We start from the raw sequence: 13,994 nt of genomic DNA on the forward strand, positions 1-13,994 counted from the left end.
TATTTTTTTTTGCCCCGCGGGGCCCTTTTAAAACCTCCACATCAAACCTAGGGGGTCAGCGAGGATCTACTATTCCCCCTTATGGTCATTTGCCCCTTCGCTTTCGCCTCCTCTTGTCTCTCGATCCTACCGAGAGACAAGATGGCGGCCGCTACGGACTGTTTGGAATGTTGACAGACGCCGGAGAACCAATCAGCTTCGCTTCACAAAGCTCCGTTGCGCGAAAAGTACGCGTCCTGGGACGCTGCCCGGTCCGCTGTTACAGATATATATCTTTTTTTAAACGTTAATTTCTCAAAATCCACTGGAGCACATATATTGAGACCTACAAAAGGCACATCGGGCTACCAGTCCCTACAATTTTGCCAAGTTTCGTGCAAATCCATTCAGCCGTTCGGGCTAAAAGTGAGGCCAACCGCCCTATGGAAAACTCAATGTTAAAAACACGTTTTGGGACCCCCCTTTTTTCTCGGCCCCCCCTTGACGAACCCCCCCCAAATTTTCAAAGGCTGCTCAGAAACAAAATGTGCCATTTTCCTGAAAATTTCAGCCAATTCCGTCCACAAACGCCAAAGTTATTAGACATAGAATTTTCAAAAAACCCATAGAGAAAAAATCCTAACTATATATACCTACTGGCGACCGCCAGTAGGTAATATATATGTTTATATATATATATATATTCACTGAAAAAACCATAGGTTATAGACCATATATAGTTAGGGATTAGCATTTACAAAACCTTATTTTACTCACACAAAACCATTGAAATTCCATATATAGTTAGTTGTACTAACTATATATCGCGCACCCGCAATCCACTGCTGATCATGTCACATATTACATCATTCATGACATGGTCAGTGACATCACTGATGACATCACTGATGACATCTCAAATGACATCACTGATGACATCACTGATGACATCTCAAATGACATCACTGATGACATCACTGATGACATCTCAAATGACATCACTGATGACATCTCATTTGACATTACTGATCACATCACTGATGACATCATTCATGTGATAATACGATGAACCTCTTCAGACTCTAATATAACCTTAGATACACTCAGTGTAAACACAGACTCACAGATTGTCATTCATCCATGAAGTTACACACACACACCTAGTCAGTCATGCAAACAATCAATCACACCTCCATTTTCCCAACTATTCAGTTATACACACCTTACTTATTCAAACATATACTAAAACATATTTACTCTCTTATACAATCCTGGATACAAGTTCACAATGATGCATACAGCCACTCACACATTCACTGGCTCTTATGGACAGTTATTTATATATGTCAAGTCTCACATGTACTGTGTTTTACATATGTACTTACTTTGACATGTAGCACTGAGATATCCATTCACTCACCAATAAACTGATGCACACAGTCAACCGCCCATACAGCTGTTTCCACATGCACTTTTGAACCCATACATCTAGTCAATCAACTGCTCACACATCTATGCAGAGAGTCATACACCTCCCAGCCACCCACACACACACTCAGTCTCCCATACAAATACTTGGGCAACCAATCAATAACCCATATAGTTACTCATATAGCTACTGAACAACACATGCAGCAGTTTTCAGAACAACAGACATAATGATGCACAAATTAAGACAGTTTAGTCACTAACCCATACACTCAGTGAGACACATTTAATCACTCACTCATACAGTCAGTCATGCACCTACTAAATCCTTCATCCAGACACTTATACATCCACTCAAGACATATTTTAACTTTACAGAAAAATACAGTCACTGGGTATTGTCATCAGTGATGTCATCAGTGATGTCATTTGAGATGTCATCAGTGATGTCATCAGTGATGTCATTTGAGATGTCATCAGTGATGTCATCAGTGATGTCATTTGAGATGTCATCAGTGATGTCATCAGTGATGTCACTGACCATGTCATGAATGATGTAATATGTGACATGATCAGCAGTGGATTGCGGGTGCGCGATATATAGTTAGTACAACTAACTATATATGGAATTTCAATGGTTTTGTGTGAGTAAAATAAGGTTTTGTAAATGCTAATCCCTAACTATATATGGTCTATAACCTATGTTTTTTTCAGTGAATTTCAATGGTTTTTTAATAGCAAATATCAAAACCTTTACAATGTATTCTTCTTTAAATCGAAAAATATTTTTTACATGTTTTTAATACAATTTTTTTAAAATTATTTTTATTGTTTCGCTCCCGGTATGCGAACCGGTTAGCTTCCCGTTAGCTCAATTCGGAGCCGCGACCTGGTCCGCGAACCGGTAAACGTTCCGTTTGCGCAACTGTCGCGTCGCGTCAGCATGACGTTTCGCGTTCTCGCGTGATACGTCATATGACGTGCTACGTTAGCGTACCCGGAAGTGCAGCGGTACGCGAACCGGAAGCGATCCGCGGCGCGGCGCCGACCGCGTAACGTAAACACAGCAGGTCATGTGACTCGGTAATAACACTTTTCATTGGTTCATTTCACTTTTGGTTTCCTAATGATGTAATACTAGGTCATGTGATCTAAAATGAACACTTTTCATTGGTTTAGAACTTTTGCTTTTCCCAAATGATGAAAACCCCTCCTTCTTTCCTCACTCTGACTTTCATCTTGGTGAGAGAAAGACCCTTTATTTGCATTCTGACATGGCTTCATTAGTGGCTTCAGCTGGTTCTAACCCACCACCTCCACCAAATCCAAAGAAGAGAGGACCACCTGCTGAAGTAATTTTACAACAAGAAGAGGAAGAACAGGAAGAGGAGGAAGAGGAGGAAGAGCCAAGGTTTTTGCCAGAGGAGCCCAGGAGGTATAATCGAAAAGAGAACTACATTTGGCAATTCTATAAATTTCCTGAGGGGCAAAAAAAAGTAAATGCACGCTACGTGTTTTGCCGTATATGCGGTGATAGACTGTCAAGGGGAACTGAAAAAAAATACAGTTACGGCAACTACACTATGCATCGGCATATGAGTAGGTGGCATCCTAATAACTATAGTGCTGCCCAGCTACGTGATGAGCAACAAAATCCCCTTCCGATGGCAAGAAGATCGGTTGTTCCAGAGGTGTCGGGACCAGAGGCGAGGGAGATGATCCCAAACATTCAAATGTTGTTTGGGCACGTGAAGCAAGTGTGCGTGCACTGCGGCGATTTCATTTGCTACAGGGAAAGTAGCATCATTTTGATTATGCGAGCTATTCAGAATCATGTTAATGTTTGTCCGAAATGCCCCAAAAAATAAATTCTTTTTTTTTTGTTGCTCCTGTTGAGCCCTTTCCAATGGATCGTTTTTGTTTCCCCCCCCCCAAAAAAAACAAAAAAAATATAAAAACGTTCAGAAAATACAAAAAAAGTAAAAAAATGTTCAAAAAATACTAAAAAAAATATAAAACAACAAAAACATAAAAAAAAGTTCTTTTCAGAACTACCTCCCCGTTATAAAAAAATTGGTAGAATATTTGGAACTCTGCCAACCTCTATTTCTCTTAGTTCGCTCCCCGGAGCGCTACCCGGTACGCGAACCGGAAGCTAACCAAAAAAATTATTTTTTAAAAAAAAGAACAGTAAGTATAAGGGAAGGAAACAGACAGTTATGTGAAAAGAAAGACAGCTCTAGGGAGTAAACAAGAGATACTGTTACCCACAATCCACTGCTGATGATGTCACATATTACATCATTCATGACATGGTCAGTAATATCATCAGCAGTGGATTGCGGGTAACAGTATCCTTAGTTTACTCCCTATAGCTGTCTTTCTTTTAACATAACTGTCTGTTTCCTTCCCTTATATTTACTGTTCTTTTTTAAAAAAAAATTTTTTGATCAGTCAGAAACAATGACATTAATAGAAACAGAGAGAGTGAACAAGAGTGAAGAACTATGGTCCTCCTCAGCCACCCTCAGAAAGCCAAGTGGGTCAAGATACATCTACCGTGCCCCCTTCTACCCATTCTGAACATTATTTGCCCTCCATCTTGTATCTTGATTCGACCGAAACACAAAATGGTGGACTCCCGTAACGCTGCTAGTTTGCGAACCGGGCCACTTCCCGGGAAGCAGTCCAAAAAAAAAGGTGGGTAAGTAATTCACAAACACTAAGAGTAATAGAGACGGAGTGAGTGAACAAGACTGAGGAACTATGAGAAGAGAGGGACTGAGAAAAAGAGTGGAAGGAGTTGAGTAAGTAGGTAATAGAGAAAGGAATGAGGAAAGTACCAAAGGCAGGAAACTGAGGGTTAAAGAAGTGAAGCAGTGGATCTAATAGTAGGTGAATGTGATAGAAATGTAACGAAAAGAGTACAACTATTTACCTTATAATTGCCGTTAAATTACTCACTTTTTATTTTTATACTTTCAATCTGTGAAAGAGAGAACCAACATTTGAAAAATATTAAAACATGTATTTAAAAATTACAAAAGACAAGGGAAAAGATTGAAGGACAAATAGTTTTTCAACAACTTTGACACTGACAGAAGCTTCTGCTTCTCCAGGTCCCCTACACAGTCCTAAAGATATACATTTTAAACTAACAGTATCTTGATACAGATGAAGTGAGGCCTATCTTAAAACATGGTGCATCTTTTGCATTGCTCTTGTTTCAGAAAAGTGTCGCTTCAGGATGCCAGTAACATGTCTCCTATCCAGAGGTTTGTTTGAGGTGAGGCCTACTCAGAGTTCAAGATGAGATTTACACTTGTTGAAGTGTACAGAGGAGATAATATCTGTGAAAGTCTACCAATGAAGTGAGTCATGTCCACTGCACTCTTCAACAAAGTAGAAACCTCCTATGTTTCCCTGGACAGACCTAAACTTGATGCACAATGTGATTCGTAATGATAGGAAACACAGGTGATGTAATTGAAATACGTGCAATTTATTTTGCTCATTTCTCAATCACATCACTTGCGTTTCCTTTGCTTAGGTATCTCATTGTGCAGATGTAGTCTAGCATATGAAAGAATACGCAGAAGTGCAGCACTGCATGCAACAACTTTGACACTTACAGAAGCCTCACCTTCTCTATGCCTCCTACACAGTTCTACATATACATCATAAATGCAAACAGTACAGAATTAATTATACATGTTAAATGGTTTATTTTTGCTGTTCTCAGAATGTATCAAAATTCACTAAAAACAGTGACTTGAAGGTATTCATCATGTAACAGCGGGGGAAAAAAAACACAATCAAAATGATTGTGTTTAAAAAACCCATACAACATCAGAAATCAAAATTCAGAACTCCTTAAAGTTAACTTACTTTCCATGACGTCCAAGGATGTCCTATGAACAGCTTACACTCTTTTGTGCTGTTATTACTTTCAGCCCGCCACTTTCTGAAAGAAAATCTCCATCGTTTTTAAAAACACGTTACATGCAATAAATGACTTCTTGCTCTCTACCACAATTTTCCACAAGGCCAAATCTTGTCAGAGCCATTTATAACTCTTGGATTTCTTGTAAGCCAATCCCGTCATTTGGCATTTCCGCAACTTTCAGAATTAAAATGTTGAAGATCATTTTCACAATCCTGGAATAGTAATATCTTCCCCTTCTTGCTCAGTCATGTTCTACTTTTCCTATGACACTGATACTGCTTACTATGAAGCAGACTTACACTACCTCTATGACTACTACAATTATTTAATTCTCTACATCACTTTTAATCACAAAGCAATGTAAAACAGTAGACAGCATTGCAGACTTACATTCCCTCTACTCCATGTTTTGATTGGCTGCTTCAATTAGTTTATAAAAAGATACAGTTTTTCTGAACTCATTCAAAGTGCACGTATTTCTCCATAATGTCCAGTCCTATGGTTAGAAGTTATGTCTCTGAACTACACTTATCCTCAAGGCCAAATTGTGTAGGAGCCATTAGAACTTCTTGAAATTCCACAGAGCACATCCCGAGATTATTTCCCTAAAATTTTGGTTTTAAAAACACCAGGTAAGAGTTTTTAAGGTCATACGGCAATTTTTTTTTGAAAATTAAAACAGAATCATTGCAGAATGACCAGCCATTTCTAGACTTTAAATAAGCTGTGTAATGTCCTGATGTTATTGAAGGGCCGTCATGATATATAATTGCTGCAGTTACAAAAGTCCTTCCTGATATTGACAACTGCGAAGCTACAAAATTTTTAATTAAAGTTGTCAATTTTGTTCCATCAGGCCTACATCGTTGGAACATTAAAATGACATACTGGCCATATGTTCGTATAAATAATGTGGACATCATTTCAGATTTACATTGGCTATACTCCATGTTGTGATCAGCTGCTTTTACTAGCTTATTAAAGGAGACTGATTTACTGTCTGGCAAAGTTAAATATATAAATCTTTCTGAGTCTACACTAGTAGTACTTGATACCATACAGTTCTCGCAGTCATGCTGCCATTGATAAGAAAGCCCAAACAGCTGATCTACATCTACACCTTCAGCATGTAATACATCAAGCATATACATTAAAAACTCCTGACAATCTTGCTGAATATTTTGAGAGAATTGTGTTTGGCCTGAACATCTGTCTAACAGATTTCGAATTTCAGACACACTTTCTATGTTTCTTCTATCAGTGGTACATTTCTCTAACACAGAATTTAACAAACTGCAAAATCTTTGATCAGAATTGACCACAATCTCTTCTTTTACATTTTTTAGAGAAAATAAAACATTAACCACTACATTAGCATAGCAGTTGACACCAGAACTGTTTTCAAACTGAAAACCAACAACATCTTCAACAGAATCCTTTTTGTTTCTGCTTGTAATTTTAGGTTCATTGACTTTTTGTCTTTTTGCTACAACCTCCCCAGTATTGTTCTCATTTCTTCGTTTCCGGCCTACCACACGTTTCTCAAACAAAGGATACTGAGGCAAATGTGGCGCATACTCTCTTCTTAACCTATTGTATTCCTTAACACAATCTAGATCCGCACAAATGTTTGTGACATCACACTCAATCAAGTACAATCCCGATAAAGTTCTAACTCGTGACAATGCCACATATGCCATACCCTCCTTGAACACAGAACTGCCAATATTCACCAATGCACTGTCTACACTTAAACCTTGCGATTTATGAATTGTCACCGCATATGCCAAGCAAACAGGAAACTGCTTACGGCGAACATATAAGTCTTTTACAAGCAAAAATCTAGCAGAACAACGAGCAATTAGCTGTACTTCCTCAATGCCATCAAATTTAATTTTTAAAAATTCAATTCCATCTCTATTTCTGTATTTCACAAAATCAACAACATTACCCATTGATCCATTTACCAGACCTCTTTCAACATGTAAATTCCTTCTTAAAATTATACGGCAGTTCAAGCACACATTCAGAGTCTTTTCAAAACCTGCAGTTTTAGATATACTCTTCTCTAATGAATCCAATTTTGTTTTCAGATTCTCAGACAAAATAATTGTTGATCCCATATGCTCTACTCTATCAATAGCTTCCAGTTTCACAATCTCTTGCTTTTCTAAATGCAACATTTTGTTGTTAAATTTGGCACATTCTGCAAGAGTTGGCATCAAACATATTCCAGATTTCTTCTCAGTAATTTTCTGAAAAATATTCTCAGGCACAACATCTTGTTCTGGATATAAATTTGACAGTAATCGTGCATGTAAAGCTTCTTTCCCATGCTCGGTCACTTTTCCAATTCTAACATCTTGTAGAATAGTCTTGTAAACTTCATCCTTCGCCTGACGCATATTTTCATGCAGTTCAGCATAATTGAAGTTTAACCATATATTGACGTTGCCAATGCTGCCTAGGCACTTCCTGGTATCTTCATGCGTGAGCATTTTGAACACAGGTTGCCCTTTCACTGGTGTCAGCTGCAGAAGATCTCCGAAAACAATGATGTGTTTGCCACCAAATAACACATCATACTCTGTTTTGAGAACTTCTTGCATCCTCAAATGCACAAAGGCAAGCATGACATTGGAAACCATGCTTACTTCGTCAATGATAAGAAGTTTCATTTTCCTCAAGATTCTTGAAACTTCAAAACAAGCATCTCCAGATAGCTTGTGATATTGTAATTTGTTGTCATGCTCCACTGGCAGCATCAGTAAACGATGTAAAGTAATCCCTTTAATGTTATGTGCTGCCAGTCCAGTTGGAGCGGTGACAACACAAGACAGCGATGACTCTGTCCTTTCCTGCAAATAGCATGAAATTGCTTTAATGAGGAAACTTTTTCCAGTTCCCGCTTCTCCACTCACGTACAGTCGGACAGGCTTCAACGACGTACATGAGCACTCTTTCTTGTCATGACTTAATCCATGATCAATTTGCATGGTAACTTCGTCATATATTTTCCTCTGCTCAACGTTGAGTTGTCTTTCCAACTCTTCTAAGTTAACCGCATCCTCCTGAGCATGTGCCATGGCTCTTTCCACTTCATTCATAGCAGTGGCAGCTTCATTTTCAATAACAGGTCCTCCTAGTGGATCCTGACTCAATGAAGCAGAACTCTGACTGTCCTGAGAACTGTCTCTGGCAATCTCGGCTGCAATCGTTGCTTCCTGCTCAATTTCCGCATTCAACATTTCTACATATTTGGGAAAAGCAGGACATTCTATGGTCTCCTTGGCGGCATTGAAAGAGTCTTCGTAACAGAGGAAATCTCCAAGCAGTTCCTCTTCTGCACGCCAAGGCTTGAAAAGTTGCAAAAGTGCTAAATAGAAAAACTCCTTTTTTTCAGGAGATTCACCACTCAATTTTCGATGGTTTACCAAGTGGCATTTTCTTTGCTTGACCAGACATCCCTCACTTCCTATTACAGCATACACTCCTTTCTCAGTATCTTCTTTGATGTTCCTCTTGAATATGTAATTTTGCAGAACCTCATACAGACAAACATTCTCGAGGTGACTGCTTCGATTTGGATAATATGTATCCAACATGTTTGTCTTCAAAATGTTGGTACTGTTTGGCTCCTTTTCCGCCAAATACTCAATTTCCCGCACAGGTTTGAGAACTCGATTACGCGTTGCTGCAAGACCAAGACTCGCCCAAACGATACTCCTGGACTTGGCATAGAGACTTGCTGAAGACAACCGGTCAGAACATTTGTACGCTCCGATTTCTCGATGCGACAACATCTTCAGACTGAAACTGTACAACTTCTTGCTGAGGCTCTTTTCATGGGAAATGTCCTCCCACATATCCTTCAATTCTGTCTTCTCTTTTTTGGTGATGTAAGACGTCACATACCGAGCCACAGCCATACAGTTATCAGCCACAAACTGTATATCCATGTTAGCATTCCACATGGACAAAATCACCGGGTTGTAGTCGTTGATGTACTTGGACTCTTCGTTCCTCTTCAAATTGTAAGTGTTTTTAGGTGATTTCTTCATGACATTGTGTCGCAGCGAAGACATCAAACTGTTTACTCTTCCTTTAGAAATCACCGGTCGTGGAAAGCCGAAACGACATTTAGTGTAGAACTTGTCTTTGTTTCGGAATTTACGACGGCAGTACTTTCCACATCGATGGCTTTGGAAACGCAGAACTTTTTCTCTTAGGTTTTTCTTCTCCTTTGCGTTTGGAACAGCACACGTAGAATACTGTTGGATGAAACTCATCACTGAGTCTTCTGGATCCGTTCCAAATTTAGGTGCATCCTTGATCCACAGCAACATATGTATATGAGGAGCACCTCTTGCTTGGTACTCTTTTCTCCAGAAGAAATCCAACACCTCTCCAAGAGGTGGATTCTTCTTATTCATGATGAAAGACATCATAGCTTCAAATCTATGATTGAAGTACCTACATACATTGACTGGATCCAAAGAGCACAGTTCTCCGGGTGTCTTGAATTCGATGTTATCTACGTTAGCATTTGCCTCTCGTAGAAATTCAAGTAAGTCTTCCCAGCCATACTCGGCACAGCTCAGAGTGAGGAACCATGTGGGAGTACCTAAGTTCCTCAGCATACATTTTAAATCACCATGACGACGGTACCAGTACTCATTAGTACCACGCTGACACGCCATGAGATTAATCAGGTGAGAATCCAAAATACTATCTTGGACATTGACTTTATCCATAAAGTCACTTGCCGAGATGTTTTGCATGTGTATACCACTTTTCAAGATGTGGTTCACTGCATATGACAGTCCAGACAGATCGCTTTCAAACAGGAGATGAAACAAATAAGGAATGCATTGTCGAAACCTAGCATCTCCTGCATACAATCGCAAAGTCCGGTATTCAGAAGCAGGAATTTGATGAGGTCGCTCATCATATCTTCCTCCCTGACCTGTTGGAAAAAGCTGTGGGAAACACCGAGCTTCCAAACTTTCCTCCCAAACACTAATGGGACTCCCTTTGGCTTGTTTCATTTGAAACAACTCAATAGCATTCCCCATGACTTCCTTGGAATGCAAAGGATGAACACTATAATGTTCATATATTTCTTCACTAGTAGAGGGTTCTACTTTCTCAATTTGACCAGCACACAAATCGCTATCCTCTTCCTCACTTACTTCCTCTTCTGCAACATATACATTCTTATAGTATTTATTATTTTTTTTCAAATACAATGTTGCCTTTTTAACTTTCCTAACATCTACTAAATCTTGCCATATTTTCTTATTCTTTGTCGGAACCCCATTAACTAAGATAACCAGAGGTTCCTCTTCCACTTTTTCTACTCCAATTGTGTTAATGTTTTTCTTCAAATCTAGAGGCAAATAAACAACTCTTCCCTTTAATCCTCTCTGTAAATCTGATGGAGGCAATTTCCCTGTCTTTGGCTCCATTCTTACAATAGCCTGAAAGGGATGGATACTTTGAATCAAAATAGATTCATAAGTATTTAAATCCTTCAATTCAGGCCTCCCACCTCCCACCCCCAAACAGTGCTCCAATACAAGATGGCTACCTACCTGTTAGGTGAGGGTGAACAGTGCAAAGGCTGACACATGCTCCTGGGTGGGGGAGGCCTCTATCCTGCTGAGCTGTGGGCCAGGGGGCATGCTGGGAGTAGTGATACAGGCCTCCCACCCCCAAACAGGCCTCCTAAGCAAGATGTCTAGTTACCTGTTGGGTGAGGGTGGACAATGTAATGGTGTTTGGATTGTGCAAGGAAGTACTTCTCTGTGTGTTGTTTGGCATTTGTTTATACTTACCAGCCTCTGCTCCCCCGGCTACTCCTGTGAGACTCTCAGGAAGCAGTATGGCAAGCACCTTCTCCTCCCATGGTGTGAATGTTTTCGGTGGGATGGGCGGGCCACTGCCAGTCATATTCACCAGCGTCCAGTTCTTGCTCCTCCTCTCCTTGACAACCCTCTTGAGATAATGCCACCGCTTCATGATCTCCTTCTTGGATCTTGGGGTGGTCCCTACTGCATTTACCCTTTGGACTATCCTTTCCCACATTTGTGTCCTCGTGGCTAATGGTGTCTGTTGGACCAGGCTACCAAACAGTCTACTCTCACTATCTCATTGACCATGACTGTCAACTCACTCTCGGTGAATTTGGGCATTTTATGTGATGTCATGGTGCGTGGTGGGTGAAGTGTTTGTGGGTGCAGGTGTGTGGGTGGCGGTTGTGGTGTTGGTGTGTGAGGTGTGTGGTGTGCTGGGAGATTGTTGATGCTGGTGTAATGGTGGTAGTGATGGTGGCGGTGGATGTGTGTGTGTGTGCTGTGCTCTTATGCCTCTCCTGTCAGATGTGGGGTATGGCCTTCTCTTCTGGAGTGTTGCAAAGGATTGTGGTCAGTGAAGGGGTGGCTTTATACTCAGCTGTGTGGGTCTGTCCAAGTGGAATTTGGGTGTCAGGTGTGTTGTAAAGTTGTCCTGTGCTTTTTTATTTTTATTTGCATTTATATCCTTTATTTGTATGTGTGTTATGTATTTGGGGGGCATGGCTAATTTTATTTGTGCAATGTTTGGCATCACTGCGGTGTTTTGGCATCGTCCGCCATGTTTTTCATGTCCCGTTCGCTGAGATGGCTATGCTGCAGCTCTTCCGCTATTTCTCCCATTCACTCCTGTGTGCGACCACGGCAGTCGGTAGCAGCGGTTCCGACCACGACACCCTCGGGGATATCCTCATTTCCCGTGCGGTGTGTCCACTTACCTTGTGGCGAGTTGGTGCTTTTCCGCTGCTTTTCTGACTGCTGCGGTCGGTTTTTTGCCTTCACCGCCTGCGTCGGACGGTTTTGCTTGGGCCGCTACTGCCACGTTCGGTCTTTGTTGGTGGTTGATCCTAATTTGGCCACCGGTTTGTCCGCGGCCCCGGTGGGAGGTGGTTTCCCGCCTCCATGGCGGTCGGGGTGATTTTCCGCCCGCTATCCTAATGGGCCCCAATATGTCTAAAACATATTTTTTCGACAAAGAACCCATAATGGGTGAAAACGTGATTAACACAGGTCTAACAAGAAAATCAAGATTTATTCTACTGGCGGAAACAATGTCACATAAGTTTCTATCATTCGAAAAAGCAGTGGAAAGAGACATTAATAAACTGAAAGATGAGCCAGCTATTATTTCCATAACCCCACAAAGGCAGTACAGGAACATTTAAGGGAATTGCACAATCTTAGCTTGGTCATAATAAAACCAGTGAATAAAGGGAGTTCTACAGCTGTGATGCCTATACAGCTGTATCAAGACTACTGTCAGACTCGAACTATGAAAGACTGGACAGAGATCCAACTGTTGACATTAAAGACAACATTGCACATATGGTGAAGAATGCGGATGAGAATAACTGAATTACTCAACAAGAAGCCAATTTTTTTATATGAAAAAGAGCCTAGGATACTTATTTCTACATATTACCAAAGGCCAATAACGGAAATATCCCCCTCCTGGAAGGCCTATAGTGTCTGGATTTGGCTTTTCTACTTGAACCCCTCTCAAAGTTTATTGATTACTTTCTGAGATCATTCATTATGGAAACGCCATCATATGTAAAGGACACAAAACATGTTTAATATCTTGGAGGTGGGACAGTTTGATCCAGACACATAAATCCTTGTGACATTGGATGTTGAGTCATTGTATACAAGTATTCCCCAGGAAGAATCCTTGAAGTTCATAGAGAGACTACTAGAAATTATGCCTTGTAATTCTATAACACTGATTAAATTCATTTCGGGTTGCACGCTTGAAAGAACTTTATATTTGAAAGAGACTTTTACCTGAAACTCCAAGGAACATCGATGGGTAGCAGATTTATGTCAATTGTAGATTGCCTATATGTCCATCATTTATAAATACAGATAAATATAGACAGAAAACAGTGTGCTTTCTGTCTGCATTTATTTTTAAAAGCGGATAAATACAGTAAATTGGGCTTCTTTTAAGTGACTCTCCTTACTGTCTTTCATGAATTATAGCCTAACAGCTGAACAGATGGACAACATGGGAAATTAAAATGTCTTTAAATAACGCCATATGTCAACATTATTTTGTGGTATAATGCTATTATTTGCCAGCTCATGTATTGTTGTGTAACATTTGGCAGCTTAAATAGCTAAAACTAGACAGACATCAAAAGTATAACTGTGCATCTATCAGTTAAATAAATAGGGCAATGTACAGTTTTACAACTTCATTTGTCAGCAAAACAAAACATAAATTAGGATAAATACAGATAAAATGGCCCAAAATAAAAATGGTCTACAAAAGACATATTGATGGCATCTTTATTATATGACTGGGCTCAAATAATGAGCTAACAGCATTTTCTCAATGGATTAATAACAATAACTCTTACATGAAATTCACCATCTCTGCAAGCAAATAGCTTCAATAGGAAATAAATCTTATAAGTAAGGTATACTATAAAACAACTGGTAAAAATGACATTCTAAGGCATGATAGATTCCATCTTAGATCACTAAGAAACAGTCTTCCAATCGGACAGTTCCTGAGACTCTAAATAAAATGCAACATAGAAGCAGATTACAAAAGACATGAACAG

The sequence above is a fragment of the Lissotriton helveticus genome, chromosome 2_1 (assembly GCF_964261635.1).
Source record: "Lissotriton helveticus chromosome 2_1, aLisHel1.1, whole genome shotgun sequence".
Classification (NCBI taxonomy): Eukaryota; Metazoa; Chordata; class Amphibia; order Caudata; family Salamandridae; genus Lissotriton; species Lissotriton helveticus.